Consider the following 22,186-nt stretch of genomic DNA (forward strand, 5'->3'; position numbering starts at 1 on the left):
AGTCGCGGCCCACGCTCTGAACGTCACTCCATCACCGCCCAATTGCGCACGCGTACTGCAACCCTGCTTACTGCGCAAGCGTGCTGTGGTCTCTTCTCATCCCCGCCCGGGGCCCATTTCCACTTCCGGTCGTCGACTTGCACTCTGAACTACCTGTTAATCACCTCAGACCCGCCTGTTTTCTGAAAGGCCTCGCGGCCCCAAGCCTACAGAGCGTATTAGGGAGGAGTCACCTTCATTTTTCTTGGAAGATGGTGCGTCAGGCCTTAAGAGTTGGGTATTGACCTTTGAGGCGGTTTTTAACCTTTTGATCTTTACTGGGGCTACTCCCCCCCAACCGGCCCTTTCCAGTTCAGTATCTTTTGAAAGAGGCTGTCGCCTCTGGTGGAAAGAAAGAGAAAAGCAGGCCTGTACGGGCGGTTCAGGGCTTGGTGTTTTACCAGTCTAGCTGAGGAGTCTTACTAGAATTCTGCGCTTTAGGGAGAGTTGGATTCCCTATTTTAACAGAGACGAAAAGAGGGAGAGCAGGAATTAACCCTGCCCCTCTAAGTCTTTGTGTTGTTTACCCACTGATACTTGATACCCAAAGGGGGCAAAAATCCGAGTAATGTTAGTGACCAATACATAATCAATAGAAAATAAGATTTAGAGCCGTGAAAAAACTTGCACATACAAAGGTTATCCTCTTCGCAACCCCCACCCCCACCCCGACAAAGAAACGTGGAAAAATCGTATCTTGGTCTTGTTGAAAACTACATTCTGGACCGAAAAACAGGGTAGAAATAACTTCATTATAGAACTGACTACGTTTAAAACTTTACACAATAGAATTTTTTTTACTAAAAATTGGTCAGAGAATCAAATCTTGAGCACAATTTCATTTAGAAAAATTTAAACTGGGAAAATTGGGCTTGGTAGTAATGATAATCTGAAAAGAAAGCTGCATAATGGTGTTTCATTTGCAATATGAATCAAGCCCTGATGGATGAGTGAATCAAAGCCTCGGTTGTGAAAACTTACATAGAAAATCTATCCCAAATAAGATAATTTTGTAAAAACGGACAAAAATGTAGACTTAGTTGCAGCCTCGATAGCTGATCAAGTAGTAATGGGGTTCATCCTGGAAGATATCTTAAGTGGAATTCCTACATGGTACTTTATTTCTGGCTTAAATATTTGTATTCATAAAGCTCTGACCTAAATGTCTTGAATTTGATAACGGAAAAAAGACTAAGGTTTAACGTGAAGTTTTCGCACTAACAAAACCCAAGCCACCTGACTCCCAATTCAGCACTGTTGGACAGCCTCCTTTGGTGATTCTACGTGTGTCTGGTTTACTTTAAATTCTCTGCTGTCAGGATTCTGGTGTTTGTTTGTTTGTTTTTAAGTCAAGTTTAAGCATCCTGAATTTTTCAAGTTTCCAAAGATAGCTATTATTCTGCTGATTTTTTTTTACCACAGCCATCCAAAATTTAAAGGATTCCTCAGCTTGAAGAGTTCCCTATATAAGGGGTGGAGGATACATTTAAAGAATTCCGCCCCCCCCCCCCCCCCCCCCCCCGCCCCGAGTAGAGAGGACACAAATGCTCAGCTGGGGGTTGGGGGATAAGGATATGCGTGAAGTGGACCAGATTAGGGATTCCTAGAGGTCTCTGTGTGGACAGGGGCAAGTCCAGCAAAGTTTTCCATGAGATACCTAGAAAAAAGCAGGATAATGCATTTTTTCATTTATCTAATTTCAAGTTATGCTTCTGAGATTTTATCTTATGTATGTGTTGTTAAAGTGCCCTTTTATAAAATGGTCCTGATGGTAGATGGTTGTTTTGGTAATATCCTTGTTTGGCAAAACTAAATGTTCACACTTTATGTCTGCCTTACCCCACCCCCTTTTTAAACCTTTTATAAGCTTTTGAAATGCCGAGCTCTGGGACTCCCTAGTCTAAATAACTTTTAGAAGCCCTTTCACCTGGAGAGTCTGTTGTTTTATGTGAATATTTGGTGTGTCTCCTCACTTGTTTCCTGCCTTCTGTAATCACTATTCCAACACTGACACTACTCCAGCAAAATGTACTGGAATATTGCCAGTGGTTATAGCCTTTTTTAGATGTGATTTCAATTGAAAATCTTAAGATTTAAATTTATTAGGTTAAGAAGGGCAAAAGTTGGGGTTTTTTAATGTAGAAATGGAAGTTTTAGGTGTTGGCTACGAATTCAGCCTTCTCCTAAAATGAAGTGTTGTTTGTGGTAACTTTCAGCCTCAGTAATTGAAGGATTACCTGTTTGGGTGGTATTTTAGTTACAAATAAATCATTCTGTTGTTTTGAATCAGCAGCAGTTTTAGCATAATAGAGGAAGTCTTCTACAATGTGCCAAAATGTAATTCCTAACTCCTGGGTCAACTGAATTCACCAAAAATATAGTGTAAAGTGGGCTTCCCTGGTGGCTCAGACAGTGAAGAATTTGCCTGCAATGCAGGAGACCCAGGTTCAATCCTTGGGAAGATCCCCTGGAGAAGGGAATGGCAACCCACTCCAGTATTCTTGCCTGGAGAATTTCATGGACAGAGGAACCTGGTGGGCTACGGTTCATGTGGTCACAAAGAGTCAGACACCACTAAGTGACTTATCACTTTCACGTTTTCATAATTTATTTAAGACCTTGAATGAAATTTTTGAGATCACCTATTTCAATAATCTTTTTTTTGCCCATGCCATGAGTGGGACCTTAGTTCCCTGACCAGGGATCAAACCTGTGCCTCCTACAGTGGAAGCATGACGTCCTAACCACTGGATAACCAGCTAATTCCCAATAGTCATATTTTTAAATGTTTTGCAGTCTACACAGTGCTTTCACACATTTTAGTTGTGCCCAACTAGGATAAAGTGGCTTGCCCCACATTGTACAGATCTTAGTGGCAAAGGAAGGATTAGAACCCCAACCTCTAACTGAAAGAAAAGAATTAAAAGGGTAGAAAGTGAATTGGAACAATCATGCCCTGGTGATTGATTTACTTCTGTTTTCAGAGAGATGTCCAGATAAATTGAAAACTTTTTTAAACCACAATGTTTATGCAAAGGTCACTGGTAACCGGAGTATGTTTTAAGTAAAGTGATAAAGATAAGCATAAGAGGTGTAGATTGCTGCAGTAAGAAAGAAAGAAAAACATAAGGGCAAGGACTTCCTGGTGGTCCAGTGGCTAAGACTCTGTACTCCTTATGCAGGGGGCCCAAATTCAATCCCTGGTCAGAGAACTAGATCCCACATGCCGCAACTAAAGATCCTGCATGCCACAACTAAGACTACTGTGCAGCCAGATAAATATTTAAAAAAAAAGGGGGGGGGGCAACCTGTCCATCTCTAGGGTTGTTTGGTACCAATAAGTAGAAAAATGGAATGGCTTAGAATATGTCAAATGCTGCTTCAGGTGTTTTAACTGTTACAGAGCTTTGTGTATAATCAGTATCAGATAAGGGAGTTAATGAGGTGACTGCACACTTAGGAACATTAGAAATGTCTTATTGGATCTATTCAGTCTTTTTTCTAGTCTTTGACAATGGCAGCAATTTCTGTCTTCCTTTCTGGTCTCAGTTCCTATTCTCCCCTTCTGCATTATTCACAAGCTTTTATGAAAGTGTATAGCTGCATCTATGATAGCAACTTCAAACACTTTTGAAACTTTCTGCAAACATTTCTTTTTATGGCGTTCAGTTCAGTTCAGTTCAGTTCAGTCGCTCAGTTGTGTCCGACTCTTTTCGACCCCATGAATCGCAGCACACCAGGCCTCCCTGAATTTATCTCGATTAATTTAATTCTTTGAACACATCTGTGGTTTTGACCCATATGGCTTCAAGATTCTAAAATTGGTATCTTCCATATATGTTACCCAGTGAACTTTTACACATATCAAATGTTGAATTCTCTTTTCCTTATAAAAGTAACAAGTATTCATTTGAAAAATTTAGATAAATCAGAAAAAAAAGAAATAAAAACGTATAGAGATAATGATGAAATGTTAATTTGCTGTATATAAATGGCCAGTATTTTTTTCAATGTGTGTTCTGTGTCTATTTATATGTATCTTGAATGTGTGTGCATTTATCAACACACATGTATAGCACTGCAGAATCGATGCTTTTGAATTATGGTGCTAGAGAAAACTCAAGAGCCCCTTAGATTGCATGGAGATCAACCTATCAATCCTGAAGGCAATCAGCCCTGAATATTCATTGAGAAGGACTGATACTGAAGCTGAAGCTCCAATACTTTGGCCACCTGATGTGAAGAGCTGACTCATTGAAAGGGACCTTGATGCTGGGAAAGATTGAGGGCAGGAGGAGAAGGGGGCAATAGAGGATAAAATGGTTGGATGGCGTCATCAACACAACAGACATGAGTTTGAGCAAACTCCGGGAGGTAGTGAAGGACAGGGAAGCCTGGCGTGATGTACTCTGTGGAGTCGAAAAGAATCAGACACGACTTAGCAACTAAACAACCACAACAACAACATGTGTACATATGTATATTTTATTTCTAAAAAATTTGCAACAAGTACTCATAGTGCACATTCAGTTTGAAGATGGGATTTTCACTTAATGATTTGCTGCAGACATATTTCTCTGTAACTAGTTTTCCAAAATATGATTTTGTAAAAACTGTAAAATTTTTAATTGGAGGATAATTGCTTTACAATACTGTGTCGGTTTCTGCCATGCATCAACAAGAATCAGCCATAGGTATATATATATGTCTGCTAAAATATGATTTTTAGTGTCTGCATATTAAATATGTATCATATTGCTAGAACTGCATTTACCAATCCTAATGGAGTATTTTAGTTATTTCCAAAATCTTGCTAGTATAAACAATTTCAGTGAATATTCCTATAGCTAAATCTTTGCCCACATCCAGAATTAATTGGTTAGAATTTGTTTTTAGAAATGCTAAAGTCTTAAAATCCCTTATATCATAAACAACTCCTAATTCTGTTTTGGTCATTTGTGATGAATAAGTATTGAATAAGAATTTGTGGGCTATTCTATCTTTTCATTATTTAGATTTATCTTAAAAGTTTAAATCCTTATCATTTCATTCTGTCCTTGAAAGAGGTTGTAAGATTATCTTTTCTGACTAGTCATTGTTATTAATTAGATTTTTCTTTTTTTACAACTCCCCTACTCCCTTTCCCATTCATTTCAAAATCTCAAGAATTTTGTAAATCTGTGGTTTACAAGTCTATACTCATAAGACTGAAAATGTCCCTTTTATGGACACAGCCAGCAGGACACATTTGTTCCCAATTGGTGAAGCAATTGCTTTCTTCAGCTATGTAGATTTATTTGAAGGAAGGGGGCAAATTAGTTTCCTGTAAGAGTGGCTAAGTCGTGTCCGGCTCTTTACAACCCCATGGACTGTAGCACGCCAGGTTTCCCTGTCCTTCACTCTCTCCTGGAGCTTGCCCAAACTCATGTCCATTGAGTTGGTGATGCTATTCAACTGTCTCATCCTCTGTCGCCCCCTTCTCCTGCCCTCAATCTTTCCCAGCATCAGGGTCTTTTCCCGTGAGTCGCCTCTTTGCATCAGGTAGCCAAAGTGTTGGAGCTTCAGCATCAGTTCCTCCAGTGAATATTCAGGGTTGATTTCCCTTGGGAGTGACTGGTTTGATCTCCTTGCTGTCCAAAGGACTCTCAAGAGTCTTCTCCAGCACCACAGTTTGTAAACCATCAATTCTTTGGTGCTCAGCCTTCATTTATGGTCCAACACACATCTGTACTGACTACTGGAAAAACCAGCTATGAGTGTGTTAGTCACTCAGTTGTGTCCGACTCTTTATGACCCTGTGGACTGTAGACTGCCAGGTTCTTCTGTCCATGGGATTTCCCAGGCAAGAATCCTGGAGTGGGTTGCTACTCCCTTCTCCAGGGGATCTTTCTGACCCAGGGATCAAACCTGGGTCCCCTGAAATGCAGGCAGATTTTTTACCATCTGAGCCACCAGGGAAGCCCCATACATGACTACTGGAAACACCATAGCTTTGACTATAAAAGACTTTGTCAGCAAAGTGATGTCTCTGCTTTCTAATACGCTAATCTAATCTAGGTTTGTCATAACTTTTCTTCCAAGGAGCAAGTGTCTATTAATTTTGTGGCTGCAATCACTGTCTGCGGTGATTTTGGAGCCCAAGAAAATAAAATCTGTCCTTGTTTCCACTTTTCCCCATCTATTTGCCATGAAGTAATGGAACTGAATTTAGAAATAATGGCAATCAAAGGATCCTCAAAATCAAGAATATAGTTAACTAAGTGTGAAAAACAGGATAATCTCATATATATTCAAATCTCTAATATTTTGCATGAGTTCAAGTATTCCCACAGATATAAAAGTGTATTCTCACAAAAATGAATATGCAGGTCTTAGAGATGGGAAAGAATTCAAATTGTCACTGTTCCAAAAGTGAGATTAACCCAGACTTTAGTACAGAGGTATTTTAAATGCTTGAGTTGGGCTTCCATGGTGGCTCAGACAGTGAAGAATCCACCTGTAATGTGGGAGATGTGGGTTCCATCCCTGGGTTGGGAAGATCCCCTGGAGGAGGGCATGGCGACCCACTTCAATATTCTTGCCTTGAGAATCCAAGTATGAAAAACAGAATAATCTCATATATATTCAAATCTCTCATTTTGCATGAGTTTAGGTATTCCCACAGATGTAAAATTATTCTCACAAAAATAAATATGCAAGGTCTTAGCGATGGGGAAGAACTTAAACTGTCAGTGTTCCAAAAGTGAGATTAACCCAGACTTTAGTACAGAAGTATTTTAAATGCCTAAGTCAGGCATTTCACTGTGCTTCCTTGGAAGAGAAGGCCTCCTTTGCCACCTATTATGAGTAAAATGTTGCCGTCTACATTTCAGAGTAGCCAGGAACCTGAAGTTTTCCTAACTTTAACAAGAGATCCTGGAAACAGTACTAGAGTAGTGGACCCTTATTTTATTCTTAAAAAGTAATTTGGGGTGGGACAGGAGAAGCCAGATTGAATATCCTTTTATTTGGCTTTTGAAGGGCTGGGTTAAATAGTTTAAGGAAACGTATCTTGATCTGACCTAAGTATTCAGAAGAACTGAATCTTAGTTACGACTCTACCTTAAATGTTTTCTGAGGCTTCCATGTTGTAGTTTCTAAAAAGAGAAGTCAGATACTAAAGATCTTTATAGGTTTAAGAAACGTTGTACTATTTACTAAAGATGATTCCTGTATTTTGAAGCAGAAGGAAGAAATTAATATACTCATCTCCTGTCGTAGCTTCTTAAAATCCAGATAATATATAACATCCTGATGGGCAGGTCCTTACCCGTTCTCCTTAATATTTGTCAGAAAAATAAAATTCTCTAACAGTGAAACACATGGCAATGGATAGATAGTTAGAAACCAGAAGAGATCCCCAAATTAGAAGAGTTTGGGAAATATCTTTTATTTGAAATATTTAAGAAACAGAATTAAATAATTCTCCCTGGAGGTGGAAGAGGAGCCTTACTTAAATGACCTCTGTAGGTCCCTTTTAGTCTAAAAAAATCCCCACTTAGATTCTCTTCAGGGAAAGCACAAAATGATTTAACTCTTCAACACAGCCTTATTCTTGGCAAGGTTGAAATTCAACAGTGAAAATCAAGGAAAATTTGTTTCATATTCTCTTTAAGATTGTTTCCACCAACCCAACGCTTCCCTCTCAGAGTTGCTTTGAAATAATGCCTGAGGCTTTAACTCATTTGTCTGCCATGAACATTCTGCAATGTAATAATTGAATGCCAGAGATGTGTCCTGACAGGAAATTCAAATCATTGATGTTCAATGCACAGGTTAAAGACCTTGCCAAGGCCAGACCTTGAAGGGCACTGTGTAAGTTGAAATGCCTAGGTTCCCCCTGAGTTCCCCACTTCACCCCCATTTATCTTGTTCTGGTCAGTCTATCTGACCTAGCAGTATTTACCTATCAAATTATATTTTACAATTTCTATTTTAATAACAAACTATTAATTCCTGGACACGCACTGTCATGCATGGCATTTGGGGATATTTGTGTAGCTACCTTTTATTTGTAAGAATTTCTTCAGCGTTTTGGGGTTTCTGACGTTGCTCTGTCCCTTTTCTCAGCCTCTTTTCTTTTCCCTTGCATTGTTCATTAGCAAGGGCATGAAACCCTGCTCCCAATGACTCATTATTACTCACCATAGTAATCTACTTTTCTTTGTGAGGCTCAGTTCAGAAGATGCTTGAGTTGCCATTCCTGAGAACAGGTCCTAAGAGCACATCCTGTTAACTCTCATCTCTCCATGCTAATGCCAAGAAGCACTGATACTGATCACAGAAAGTCGAACAGCTGCTTCATTTGATGTTGGCCAAGCCTGACACCACTGCAAGACGACTTTCTGCAGTAAGCAGAGACCAGGATCTGATTGGGGGGAAAAAAAAGAACTCTGGATTGTAGGCTCCTAATCCACAAAGCAAAGGAAATCAAATTGTATTTATAGAGCCCTAGAAAGGGCTCATAAAATTCATAAAGTAATTTGTCATACGCTAAATTGTACTTTTCATGACCAGTTTTAGAGATAGGTAAATCATCCCTTGTTATATATGAAACCGAGGAAGGCCCTGTGGAGCTTCCAGGCACAGAGGACCTTTTGTCCCCTGTTTTGTATAGGCAAGATTCCATGACCTTCTCTGAGTTCCAAAGTGCAGATTCGAACCAGTTGCCAATTAAGGGAGGAGCAGCCAAGAAACTATCTGAATCAAGATTAAAGGGACTAGAGAATCTCATCAAGATTAGAGACTGGACCACGTGAGATGAGATTAAGGGCGTGCAAACCCTACTGTCATCCTAATCTTGTCAGAGACCTCACCCTTAAACCATTGTTATAAAACCTTTATCATATCCTCCGCAGGTTGAGACATAGATTTTTGAGGCAGACGCTCAGTGTGTCTCCCTTTGCCTGTTAAAGCATCACCCAAAGCTGTCTCCAAGATTAGATTCGGCACCATACAGAGAGACTGAGCTTTCAGTAACGTGTTCATCTTGTGTCTGAGAAAGCTGAAGCTCTGGAGAGGTCTGGTGACTTACCCAACAGCTCTAGCTTTTGTGAACTCCCTAAGATCCTGGAAAAGAGAAGCAGATGTTTTTCAAGAAAGTTTATGAAACTTCTGTTTTTAAGGTGCACATTAATGGGACCCAAACTCTCTTGCATTTGCAGCTCACTTCTTGAAATTATGTACATGTCCTCTAGAATTTGCTTGGGCAAATCTTTATCGATGGGCATTGGAAACCCCTTGGTTTCTGCATTGAAGCCGTTCCAGTTTTGTCAATGGCACCCCACTCCAGTACTCTTGCCTGGAAAATCCCACAGATGGAGGAGCTTGGTAGGGTGCAGTCCATGGGGTCGCTAAGAGTCGGAGATGACTGAAGCAACTTCACTTTCACTTAAGATCCATAGTAATCCCTGTTCTTTCTCACACTTAGCGTGTCCTGTTCAGACCCTTGGTGCCTGCTGTAGATCTGGATAGGGACTATATTAGCAGTCACTACCTCAGTGGATGTACAGTTGACTTAAATCATCCCCCTCCAGCTGATTGACCCAGCCCATCTTCAGCTCAACTGACCTCTCGGCATCAGAGTTCTGTCACTTGAGCTCAAGCAGGATCCGGGTCCTGACTTCCATCTGTGTCTGAACTACACTTTTGAGGGCTGACACCCATCTCCTCCATGTCTGATGTTACGAGGATCAGTGAACCAGTTGACAGCTCAAATCCTATAGTCTTTGGCTGTACAACTGGTTCATTGACCCTGGCTACCTGACCTCAATTATTTACCTCCAGTCATTCCTCCTTGACGGAGAAGGCAATGGCACCCCACTCCAGTACTCTTGCTTGGAAAATCCCATGGATGGAGGAGTCTGGTAGGCTGCAGTTCATGGAGTCGCTAAGAGTTGGACACAGCTGAGCGACTTCAGTTTCACTTTTCACTTTCATGCATTGGAGAAGGAAATGGCAACCCACTCCAGTGTTCTTGCCTGAAGAATCCCAGGGACAGGGGAGCCTGGTGGGCTGCCGTCTATGGGGTTGCACAGAGTCAGACACGACTGAAGCGACTTAGCAGCAGCAGCATCCCTCCTTGACAGCGATGCATACGTTTACCTCACTAGTGTTAATTACTTCTGCCTCTCCCTCTTTCATATTCTAAAGCCAACTGACATATTTAAATGTTAGTCCCCAATCAGACTTTCCAGACCCTCTTTACTTTCTCTCAGACCCTGAACCTGATCTGAACTCCTAAGACTGCTTCTTATCCGTGTTCTTCTAGGCTAGGCAAATGATAGACCCTCCTAACCTATATGAAACTTGTATTTTTAATATTTTCTTTTGTTGCTTAGAATTTCAAATTCTTGACCTTCTTAGCTTATATTTTCTTGGCCCACACTATGTCACTGGTTACCATACCTTCTGCTTAGTTGAAATGGGATATGTAAAACCACTGTGTTTAAGCCATAAACCTTATACAAATGTATCCTGCTGTTGTTATTAGGCAATTCAAGTCAGAGGTGTTTCTAACCTTTCTGGTGGAGGAAGACAGGCTGTCAGCTGAAACAGGAACTTAACAGTTATCGCCCAAACCAAAAATAAGACAAGTGTAACAACTATGACACTACTCCATCTGAATTCTTTATGTAGTTGATTCCTTCTGACAAGGTCGCCAACACAGGCATTTAAGATGTGTCATAGAAAACAGAAATAAAACATTCTAGGCTATTCTAAAGGTCTCAGAATCATTCCTCTAATCAACCTGAAGATACTGAGTTACTAGATGGCACCTACTCTGATTGACTTTCCCATGCCAAGGTAATAATTACTTTCAATGTTTATATAGCATTATATACAGTCTTGTTCTTATCCATCTTATCTTCTGCCAAAAAAAAAAAATGTTTTTCTGGGGAAAATAATTTCATTATTTTAAATTTTTAGGTGGTGTGACTGAGCCCCAGAGATTTTAGTTAACTTGCCTAAGTGCACTAAATGACTTAAGAGTGCATTTTATACTTGAACTCAGATTTTTATTCTCACTCTAAAGAATCTGCTTTTTTTATTTCTCTAGCCCATGCATCTCAGAACTGTAAAACATCCTGGGAAGGAAACTGCTCATTTATTTCAAGATTAAGTAAAGATATAAAAGCAGATATCCACTTAACAGATCACATAATATGCCTCAGAAAGGTATGTTCAAGTATCCACACCAGATTATGGTTTTCAATAATTATACAATGCTGCCATCTTGTGGATATGCTGGCTTCTATGGCCCAGAATCAGCTAGTTGGATCTGAGCATTCAACTGTTAAATGCCCAGGAAAGGGCTGGAGTTGAGGAACTTAGAATAACATTTGAGGGGCCAAGTAAGTGTTAGAAGTTTGAGCAAACCTATTGTGCTTTCTGCACAATACCAGGGGCTTCCTCTATGACTCAGTGGGTTTGATCCCTGGGTGGGAAGGATCCCCTGGAGGAGGAAATGGCAACCCACTGCAGTATTCCTGCCTGGGAAATCCCATGGACAGAGGAGCCTGTGGGCAACAGTCTGTGGAGTCGCAAAGAATCAGACATGACTGAACACACACACACATTGTACTTTCTGAACAAGATCAAACATTGTTAATATTTGAATGCTCTGGACACGACTGAATGACTAACACATATGATATAAAGTTAGTGCATCTTATATTACCTGTTAAGGGGATAAGAGAGAAAAAAAAAAACAAAGATATATCTTTTTCGTATGGATAACCAGTTATTCTTGCATCACTGGTTGAAAAACTTTCTTCTCCTTGTCTTAGTTTGAGATGCTATAACAAAATACCATAGATCTGGAGGCTCTCATGGATCTGGAGGCTGAAAGTCTGAGATCTGGGTTCCAGCAAAGTCAGCTTCTGGTGAAGGCCTTCTTCCAAGTTGGCATACTTGTATTTTCACATGGCAGAAAGCAGTTACAGATTGTCAAGAAAAGTAAACATCACACAAGGACTTTGCTTCCTCTCTGAGGAAAGAGTTAACATATTTTCAGTTGTATACAACATGTATCATGGTAAGTGGAAGTATGACCTTGATATTGTCTTTATTTGGAGATAAGTATGGTTTAAGGGGAGAAGGCAATGGCAACCCACTCCAGTACTCTTGCCTGGAAAATCCCATGGACGGAGGAGCCTGGTAAGCTGCAGTCCTTGGGGTCACTAAGAATCAGATATGACTGAGCGACTTCACTTTCCCTTTTCACTTTCATGCTTTGGAGAAGGAAGTGGCAACCCACTCCAGTGTTCTTGCCTGGAGAATCCCAGGGACAGGGGAGCCTGGTGGGCTGCCATCTATGGGGTCACTCAGAGTTGGACATGACTGAAGCGACTTAGCAGCAGCAGCAGCGTGGTTTAAGGAGATGCATGTGTGTGCCAAGTTGACAAGGGACGAACTTGTGATAATAAATTTTATGTGTTATCTCAGCTGGGCCATAGTACCCAGATATTTGCTCAAACATTATTTTGGATGTTTATGTGAAGGTATTTTGGGGGAATGAAATTAATATTTAAGTAGGTGGACTTTGAGTAAAGCAAAATACCCGCCATAATATGAGTGGGCCGCATCCAGTCATTTGAAGGTCTTCATAGAAAAAAGATTGACATCTCCCAAGCAAGAAGGAGTTACAGAAGACAGCTTTGGAACTCTTTGCAACCCTTCCTGGGTCTCAATCTGCTGGTCTACCCTGCAGATTTTGAATTTATCAAGTTTTCACAATCACATGAGCTAATTCATTAAAATAAATCTCTCTCTTTGTCGTCCCCCCACCCTTCCACCCCATCCTGTTGGTTCTTTTTCTATAATGCATTCCTTCACTTTATTCAGGTCACTGCTAAAATGTTCTCTTCTTAGAAACACTTTTCATAACCAAATTATTTAAAATAGGCCCTTACATATACCCCCTTGCCACACCTAGTTACTTTTCAGCTCTTGATTTTCCTTCAAGCATTTACTAGTCTCTAAAATTATATATATACATGTATATATGGAAGAAAGTGTGAAAGTGTTAATTGCTCAGTCATGTCTGACTCTTTGCGACCCGCCAGGCTCCTCTGTCTGTATAATTCTCCAGGCAAGAATACTGGATTCTTTTCCTCTTGAGGAGGAACCTCATTTTCTCCTCCAGGGAATCTTCCCAACCCAAAGATCGAACCTGGGTCTCCTACATTGCAGGCAGATTCTTTACCATCTGAGCCACCAGATGGTGGCTGCTAGTGGTAAAGAACCTGTCTGCCAATGCAAGAGACGTGGAGACATAAGAGACACAGTTTCGATCTCTGGGTTGGGAAGATCCGCTGGAGGAGGGCATGGCAACCTACTCCAGTACTCTTGCCTGGAGAATTCCAAGGAGCTTGGCAGAGGAGCTTGGCAGGCTGCAAACCATAGGGTCACAGAGTTGGACATGACTGAAGTGACTTAGCATGCGTGTGATATATATCCCTGGTAGCTCAGATGGTAAAGAATCTGCCTGCAATGCAGGTAACCTAGATTTGATCCCTGGGTTGGGGAGATCCCCTGGAGAAGGAAATGGCAACCCACTCCAGTATTCTTGCCTGGAGAATTCCATGGACAGAGGAGTCTGGTGGACTATAGTCCATGGGGTTGCAAAGAGGCAGACACAACTAAGCTACTGACAAACAAACACACTCTTTGCTTTACTAGAACACTTGCTCAATGAGACAGGAACTCTTTCTGTATTGTTCACTAATGTAGTCCCAGTTCAGTGCCTACCTCAATAATAGTTGTTGAATTCTTGAGTGGAATATATGTATATATAATATAGGTTTACATATATACATATTCTTCCTATGACTGAAACCTGCCTTTTTTCAGTTATCTATAGCATGGACTTCTTCACATGGACCTTGTTCTTTTAATTGGTTGTGTTTATTGCATGGTGTGGACATGCTGGAATTTATTTAACTTTCTTCTATTGATAGTTTTTGAGTGGTTTTTGGCTCTTCATTTTGAGTTTTTTTAAGTAACAAGCCACTACTATATGCATATATCTTTGTGCACTTGTGTGTGAATTTCTCTAGGATAAATTAATAGAAGTGAGATTTCTGAGTCAGATAGGTTTTGTCAACTCACACTCTTGCAATGTGGTTATACCCTTACCCTTGCTGATTCTTAAATATGTGGCAGCAAGCCTTTGAGGCTGTACTCTAGGGCTGAGTGCATACTGCAGGAGAGGGAGTTTCCTTTTCTCCCTAGATATCTTTCTCTCTCTTTTTTTTTTTCCTAGATATCTTTCTCATGCAATTTTTAGGAAAGCATTGCTTTGACCCGACTGAAGGGACCTCCTATTAGAAACCTATGAATAAAAATCTGATACTCCAATAATTCAAACAATGTTTGAGATGATACTGGTCAGATATTTCAACTGTAGTTTTACTTGGCAGTGTGAAACACACCAGGTGAAACACAGCAATTGAAGGAAGTAGTTTGTAAGGACGTTTAATAAAAGTCCAGCTCTCCTCCCAGCTTTATCTGACTGCTCCTTCTGTCTTTTTGCTGGCTCCCTTTTCTCTGCCTGCCCCTTGGCTGTTTTCACCAGGTCTTTGTCCTTAGTCTTTTTTTTTGTTGTTTACGACCTTCCTATTTTCCTAGTTTGATCTCATTCATTCTTGCAGTTTCCTATACAGTAGACATGCCAGTGACCTCCAAATCTATATTGCTAAGTCAAATTTCTCTTTTCTGGAACCTTATATCCATCTTCCCACTGGATATCCTTACTAGGTTAAGCCACAGGGGTCAGCTAGTTCCAAACTGGTTGTATTACTTGCCCCCAAACCTTTGTTCCCAGCCTGTTCCTTCTCTAGGATGGCTTTTCTTTAGTGAAGGCTACCAATCTTTTTTTTAATTCTTTAAAATTTTTTTATTTTTATTTTTATTTATTTGGCCGTGATGGGTCTTATTTGCGACATGCAGGATCTTTAGTTGAAGCATGTGAATTCTTAGTTGTGGCATGTGTAATCCAGTTTCCTGATCAGGGATCAAACCCAGGCCCCCTGAACTGGGAGTGCAGAGTCTTAGCCACTGGACCACCAAGGAAGTCCCCTAAAATTCTAGTAATATCATGCTATCCTCATTCCTCAGTGACTCCTCCATTGCCTACAGGTGAAATATAAATTCCTTAGCGTGGCATACATGCCTTGCATGATCTGGTACCTGCCTGTCTTGCCAGTTCTGGCTGTAACTGCACATCCGAATATGTGTCATTCAGTCCCGTTACAATGAAGTGATTGCAGTTTCTGAAAAACACAAGGTAGTTGCATATTGTTATGCCCTGCACGCAGTCCTTTCTACCTTTATATTTTTATCTGCTTGGTAAGAATTCTCCTTAAAGACTCAGCAGGAAGGGTCACCTTATCTTTGGCTCCCCAGGCTCCCTGTAGAATTGCTCTCTCCCTCCTGCAGCATATACTGTTGGCAGCCTACCCAAGAACATTCCTTCTTAATTTTCCTCTTTTCGGGTAAGACTCCAATTTTGTCAAGGGTACATGACTAATGTTTCAGAAGGGAGCTGGCCCAATGTTGAATCTTCCTTCATATAAGCCAGTCAGTGATTGGTTTAGGTTATGATTAGTTATGGACATTCTATCCTAGTCTATGATGTAGACAAAGTCTGCTGGAGAGCTTTTTGGAATGCTCGAGCTCTTGAAGAGACACACAGCCAGAGATGGTCTTTTCTTCTGATGGATATTGTATTTTGTGGATGAATTGGATTTCTGATACTCAAACCAAAAAAGTACTAATTAATATACAGAATACAGTAGAAGCAAAGTATGTTCCTCCAAACTGGGCTAACAACTCATGATGGTAATGGGTTAAAATCAATTGCTAGAACTCAGGCACATAATCAACTATAGAGCTCCAGCAAAGTAGATTTAGAGGGACTCTTTTCTATAGATTAAGAACAGGACTATTCCAGAACTCAAGACTGGGTCTGTGTAGGGAAGTTATGGTCTTGCCTATTGAAAGAGGGAGCTAGAAAAACTGGAAGGGAAGAGAGAACAGCTCTGTCCTTAGAAGGGTTATTATACCTGCAAAGAGCCAGGAACCCACAGGGAAGCCATTGGAAACAAGGAAGAGTGAGAAACAGAAGAGGTACTGAGTAGTGTTTCTCAGTACAAATTAGCAAACTGGCCCAGGGAGGGTATGACACACTGGAAGAAGTGCAGGCTTTGGAGCTATCCTGCTGAGGTTGCAGTCCCAATTCTGCTACTTCTAGCAGCAAGGCCTTCTGGCAAGTTTCTGAATCACTCTAAACCTCAGGTTTCTCATTTGTTAAAAAAAAAAAAAAAAAAAAAAGTTGGTAATACTTTTCTTTTAGGGCTGATTAGCAGAGTATCTGGGGTTCCCAAGCAGTGCTAGTGGTAAAGAACCTGCCTGCCAGTGCAGGAGATGAAAGAGACATGGGTTCAATCCCTGGGTCAGGAAGATCCCCTGGGAAAGGGCATAGCAACCCACTCCAGTATTCTTGCCTGGAAAATTCTATGGACGGAGGAGCCTGGCGGGCATAGCATCACAAAGAGTCGAACAAGACTCAGTGTGCACACTTGAGTCTTGAGCAGAGTATCTGGCCTACAATAAGGGCTCAATAAAGCAGACACTCTTGTTATAAAATATTTTATGTATTAGTAATGAGGTTAATATACTAACCTGCTATTTGATAAAAGTTTAATTCTGCTAAAGACCCAGCAACCAATCATTTCTTGACTTGTCTTTCTGACAATATCTCAGAAGATAGAAGAAATGATTCAAGAAACATACATTTGGATTTAGTAGAATTTTTTTAGAATGGTGATGGGAATCTTTGGAGAAAACAACCAGATGAGAGAAAGTATGGAGTAGGAGTAGACTTGGCTATGCGCTCATCACCTGTGAACCAGTTACTTTATCTCTCTGAGCTTCAGTTTCCTGATCTGTAAAATGCAAATAATATCTATCATATAGAATGTCAGGATTAGAAATAATCCATGAAAAATTTCTAGCATGTACTAGGCATTCAATAAGTAGCACCTTTTTTTTTTTTTTTCACTTTATTTGGCTGCACTGAATCTTTATTGCTGCGTGTGGGCTTTCTCTAGTTGTGGCAAGTGGGGGCTACTCTTTAGTTGCGGTGCACTGACTTCTCATTACAGTGGCTTCTCTTGTTGGAGAGCACAGGTCGAGGCAGCTCAGCAGTTGTGGCTCATGGGCTTAGTTGCCCTGTGGCATGTGGGATCTTCCCAAACCAGGGATTGAACTTGTGTCCCCTGCATTGCAAGGTGGATTCTTTTTTTTTTTGCAAGGTGGATTCTTAACCACTGGACCACCAGGGAAGTCCAAGTAGCATCTATTTTTATTATTACTGTAGAAGTTAGAGTAGTAAAATTTATAGAATTAAAATATATATAGGAGACTGAAACTCTAAAAGACAGCCACCTCTTCTGGTTTTGAGAGTTCAGTTCAGGTGCTGTATTAAGCATTTTGTAGAGACTATACTTTTTGCTTCTTTCCATTCTGGCCTACAAAATGTTAGAAGACTGTATAGTGGACATTTGTCACATTCCTGGCAGTCCAGCCTCCAAATTGCCTCTAGAAGTTTGGGGAACATGCCACAGTGGGGGGCAGGCCCCCACATCTCACTCATGGAAGCCAAAAGGCTCTGGTCTCAGTTCTCCCTGATTGTTGTCTGCTTGGGAACCAAGCCTGACTGAGTAGCCCATCCTTCCAAGATTGTGATTCTGGAGATAGGAACCAAGAGAAGCAGGCAGTGTGTAAAATTTGCTCTGGTAGTGGCAACGTTCAGCATCACGCAGCGAGGGCAGCTGGGTCAGCTATGGCACCCAGTCCCCAGGGCATTGCCAGTGTCCAGCATCAGCATCCTCCCTATGGCCTGGTTTCTTTTGTGGGTCTGGCCACCCAGCCTCTGGTGCCTCCTGTATTCTTAGCTTGGTTTTCTAGAATCAATCTTTCCATTGATTCTTTGACCTCCCCAATACTCCCCAATTTACCCCAAAAGTAAATTCCTTTTCTGCTTCACTTAAAGTGAATTTGTTTTCGCTGTGTACAGCCAAAAGACTGACTAGTACATTGTCTTTAGGTAATGCTGCTAAGTCACTTCAGTCGTGTCCGACTCTGTTTGACCCCATAGACGGCAGCCCACCAGGCTCCCCCATCCCTGGGATTCTCCAGGCAAGAACACTGGAGTGGGTTGCCATTTCCTTCTCCAATGCATGAGAGTGAAAAGTGAAAGTGAAGTCGCTCAGTCGTGTGCGACTCAGCAACCCCACAGACTGCAGCCTACCAGGCTCCTCCGTCCATGGGATTTTCTAGGCAAGAGTATTGGAGTGGGGTGCCACCGCCTTCTCCATTTAGGTAATGCTCAAGCCCAAAGAGTCCGATGCTGCTGCTTTTACTACAGATCTCTGGATAAAGTCATGGTCAGATATGCAACTGTTCTGGGAGTTCTGTCTTGGTTCCTTTTAAAAGCCCATGCACCTCAGGGAAAATATCTGCTGCCCCACCATAAACCACCTATTCTCTACCTCCCATGACTTCTTTTTAAAATTTTAATTAATTAATTTATTCATGGCCACACTGAGTCTTCACTGCTGTGAGTAGGCCTCTGCTTGTGGTGGGTTCTCTTTTGGAGGACAGGCTTTAGAGTGTAGGCTCAGTAGTTGTGGCTCATATGCTTAGTTGCCTCATGGCATGTGGATTTTCTCGGACCAGGAATTGAACCATGTCCCCTGCATTAGTGGGTAGATTCTTTACCACTGGTCCACTGGGAAGTTCCCTCTATCTCCTAAAACTTCTTAATTCACACGCGTTCACTCACCCAGTCAACAATCACTTACTCAATGCCTTCTACGTACAAGGCAATATGCCAGGCACAAGAATCCAAAGATCAATAAGCTGTAGCCCTGACAGCATACTTTGAAATTTTGAACCAGGTTAATATACTTTCTTAAATAAATAAATTAAAAAACCTATCACTCTGTTGAGGGTAGAAGTGAAGGGAACTCTTTATCTTTGAATTAGTATCCCTGGGGATAAGGTGATGTCCACTTCTTTGTAAATGTTCTAGAAATCAATCCAAAAAGGCAATTGGATTCCTTTGTTAGAAGTTTCCAGTCAAAACAAAGTAGCTCTCAAAAGCTCTGAGAAAAGAATACCTCTTCTGAAGCTGACAGCTAGATTTCTGCTCATCAGAATATTGGTGACTAGGATGAAAGATGGGGAATTAGTGCCAATGCATTAGAAATTTAACTCAAGATAACTCTTAGTCCTAAAATAGAATTTTTAAAAAATCAAATAAAAATACCATCCAGCTTCTCTCCTTTTCCTTAAATCCAGGGAAGTAGGAACCCTACTACCTCTTGAACCCCTATATTATAGTAATCTGTCCAGAAGGTTTGACATTTCTCTCTTAAATCAGAAAATTCAACACAAGCAAGGAAGAAGGGCATATATTTGTAATGGAAAGTAAACAGGTAAATCAGATGATCCCAGACACCTGGGATAAGTGGTCTGTCTCACACACACAGGAACATAAAGTGAGGTGTTGAGCACTCACAAGACTCTCACTCACAAACTGGAAGTCTGATCTAGCTGTCAGACTAGTTTTGGGGATCAAGTCTTCACTCCCTGGGTGACTTTGAAAAAGTCACTTAACCACTCTAGGACTCAAATTCTCTTCAGATTTCCTTCTGAATTGGAAGGAAACTTAGAGATCACCTAAACTAGTCTTTAACTTTTGTATTCTTCTTTGAAGCATCCCCAATATTCCTCTCTGGTTGAATTCTGACTTTTAATGACAGGATGCCCACTCTCCCCATGCAACTGATGTCATTTTTTAAACACTCTGATTGGTAGATAAGTTCTCCCTCACATATTTGCAATTTGTCTCCCTAATAGCATTCCTCAGGCTGGTGATGTCGAAGGTCATACAGGTGCAGTCTGATCCATGGAAAACTCTTTAAGAAAGCTCTCAACTTTGCTTTTCTCCTCTACAGACTAAAACCATCCCCTCCTCTTCTATTGTTCTCATCCATCACATTCATTTTAATCTTCAATCCACCATTTTAATCTTCATACGTTTGTGGATGTAGAGTAGTGCTTAAGCAATCTGAGGCCTCAGACTGTCTGAATTTGAGTACTGGTCCTGTGTGATAGTGGACAAGTTATTATACTTTCTTTAGCTTCAATTTTTCTCTCTAAATGAGGATGATAAAAGTATACCTTTCTCTTAGAGAAGTTTTGAATCTGATAGATGAGGAAATACAAATAAAATGTTTAGTATAGTACCTGGCACTGAGTAAGCAATATCATTAGCGCTATCATTAATAATAATGATAAAATTTACATGAGAATAAGAATGAATATTAGAATCGAAGGATTTAGAAAAGTTAATCTGGTCCTTTCATGACTCCATAAACAAGACTTAGTTGCCCTGACATGAAACTTTCCATACTTTTCATGTAATGATCACTTTCAAGTGTGTGTTCATCATCCGGCTCACCCCAAGAGGGCAGGGACCTTGTCTGTGGTGCTGACTGCTGAATACCTGGTGCATTCAGTGTCCTGCTCACTACTATGAGTCACAGAAAAGGAAACGGGTGCAGGGAGTGATAGCTTACGGTGAACATGTCGGATTCGTGATCTCTGAAGAAGATTTAGCTTGGGGACCAGGGACCAGGCTTGATCACTCAAGAGCTTTTGTATAGCAGAGTTTTATTAAAGTGAAAAAGGGACAGAGAACGCTTCTGACACAGACATCAGAAGGGGGACGGAGAGTGCCCCCGCCTGCTAGTTTTAGCAAGCTGTTTTATGTCTGTTAGAAAGCTATTCATCAGAAAAGACAGACACCTCAAGGCTGACGGAGCTTCACCAGGCCCCTCTCACAATATGCAGTTTTGAGATAGGATGGCATAAGGCGCGTCATCCCTCAGCCTTAAAACAATTGATATGAATTCTGGTTTGTTGAGCTATTATCAGCCAAAAGTTAGTTTTCGGTGGAACAATTTTGAAGAAAGGCAAATTCCAAAGCAAATACATAGTTTCATTAACGTAGCTTAAGAAAAACATTTCCATAAGAAAAACGCATTGGTTAGCTCAAGGACTGAGAAAAGTTAAGGTTAGGTGGAACCAGGTGTCCTCATAGCAACACAGAATTTTAAGACACTTGCAGCCTATTTCCTCTGATTGGAGACCCCTCCTCTTCCTGCCTGTTACCTTCTCAGGAAACTGGCAGATTTATCTAAGTTTGCGCAAAGGGCTCCCAGGAGAGCTAGGATAGGAGCCCAGAAGTCCTGGGCAGTCAACACTGAGAATTAAATAAAGGTCCAGCCCTAAAATTTGGTGATTCCGGCGAGAGCACAGATATTCAGTGATCTTGGGGTCACTATTGCTACCAGATGGCCTAACTGCTTGTCCCTGTTTTGAGGCTGGCTAGCCTGCGGGAGGAGTAGGTGCCTTAACAGAAACGGCGGATGGGCGGGTCACCCGGTGCTGCACCGACACCCACTTACATGGCTTCCTTCTGGCTCCGGGCCAGCGCACGGCTGTTGCTGCTGTCGCCCGGTCGCCCCAGCTGGGGCCCGCTCTAGGGAGCACCCAGCTGAAAACAACCTGCCTGCATATGGACAATTAACAAAGGCAGGAGCCAGGGCCGCCGCCTCCTGGCGCACGCACGTAGGCAGTGGGCAGAGCCGCGCCCGCCCGGGCCTTCTGTGGGAACAGTGCGCGCAGGCTCCAGCGCTGCGCGGGTCCGGGAGTCCTGCGCCTTTCCCACCCTGGCTGCGCAGTCCCCAGGGCAGCCGAGCTCCCCGTGGGAGCTGGCACCTTGCGAGCGCGGTGAGTCCACTCGGGCGATTGGGATGGCAGGATAGGGCCAGGGAGGCTCTTGGGAAATCAGCTGCTGCTGAGATCCTGGAAGGGAGGTGGGGGAGCGCGCGAGCGACTACGCCGGTCCGGGTTGCTGGTTGCTGGGTAGTTAGCTTTGTGTCTTGAGCCTAGTGGGAATGCGAGCAATCTGATACGTCTGACCCAATTGGGTCAGTTTACAGGTGGAAAACTGAGGCCCAGAGAGGTAAGC

The 22,186-nt window shown here is 41.7% G+C and overlaps 1 protein-coding gene across 2 annotated transcripts in view; it reads left to right on the forward strand.

Annotated features, from left to right (window-relative positions):
* Positions 1 to 21,642: 21,642 nt before the first annotated feature.
* Positions 21,643 to 22,186, forward strand: part of ARHGEF37 (Rho guanine nucleotide exchange factor 37) — a 57,130-nt gene continuing 56,586 nt past the window's right edge. The window contains exon 1 of one of the 2 annotated variants that reach the window (XM_019965220.2): positions 21,643 to 21,945. The gene's annotated coding sequence lies outside the window, so the exon portion shown is untranslated. Of the gene's footprint in view, positions 21,946 to 22,039; positions 22,181 to 22,186 lie in introns of those variants that run through there. The other variant, XM_019965221.2, reaches the window with a different exon arrangement.

Source organism: Bos indicus, chromosome 7 (assembly GCF_029378745.1).
Source record: "Bos indicus isolate NIAB-ARS_2022 breed Sahiwal x Tharparkar chromosome 7, NIAB-ARS_B.indTharparkar_mat_pri_1.0, whole genome shotgun sequence".
NCBI lineage: Eukaryota > Metazoa > Chordata > Mammalia > Artiodactyla > Bovidae > Bos > Bos indicus.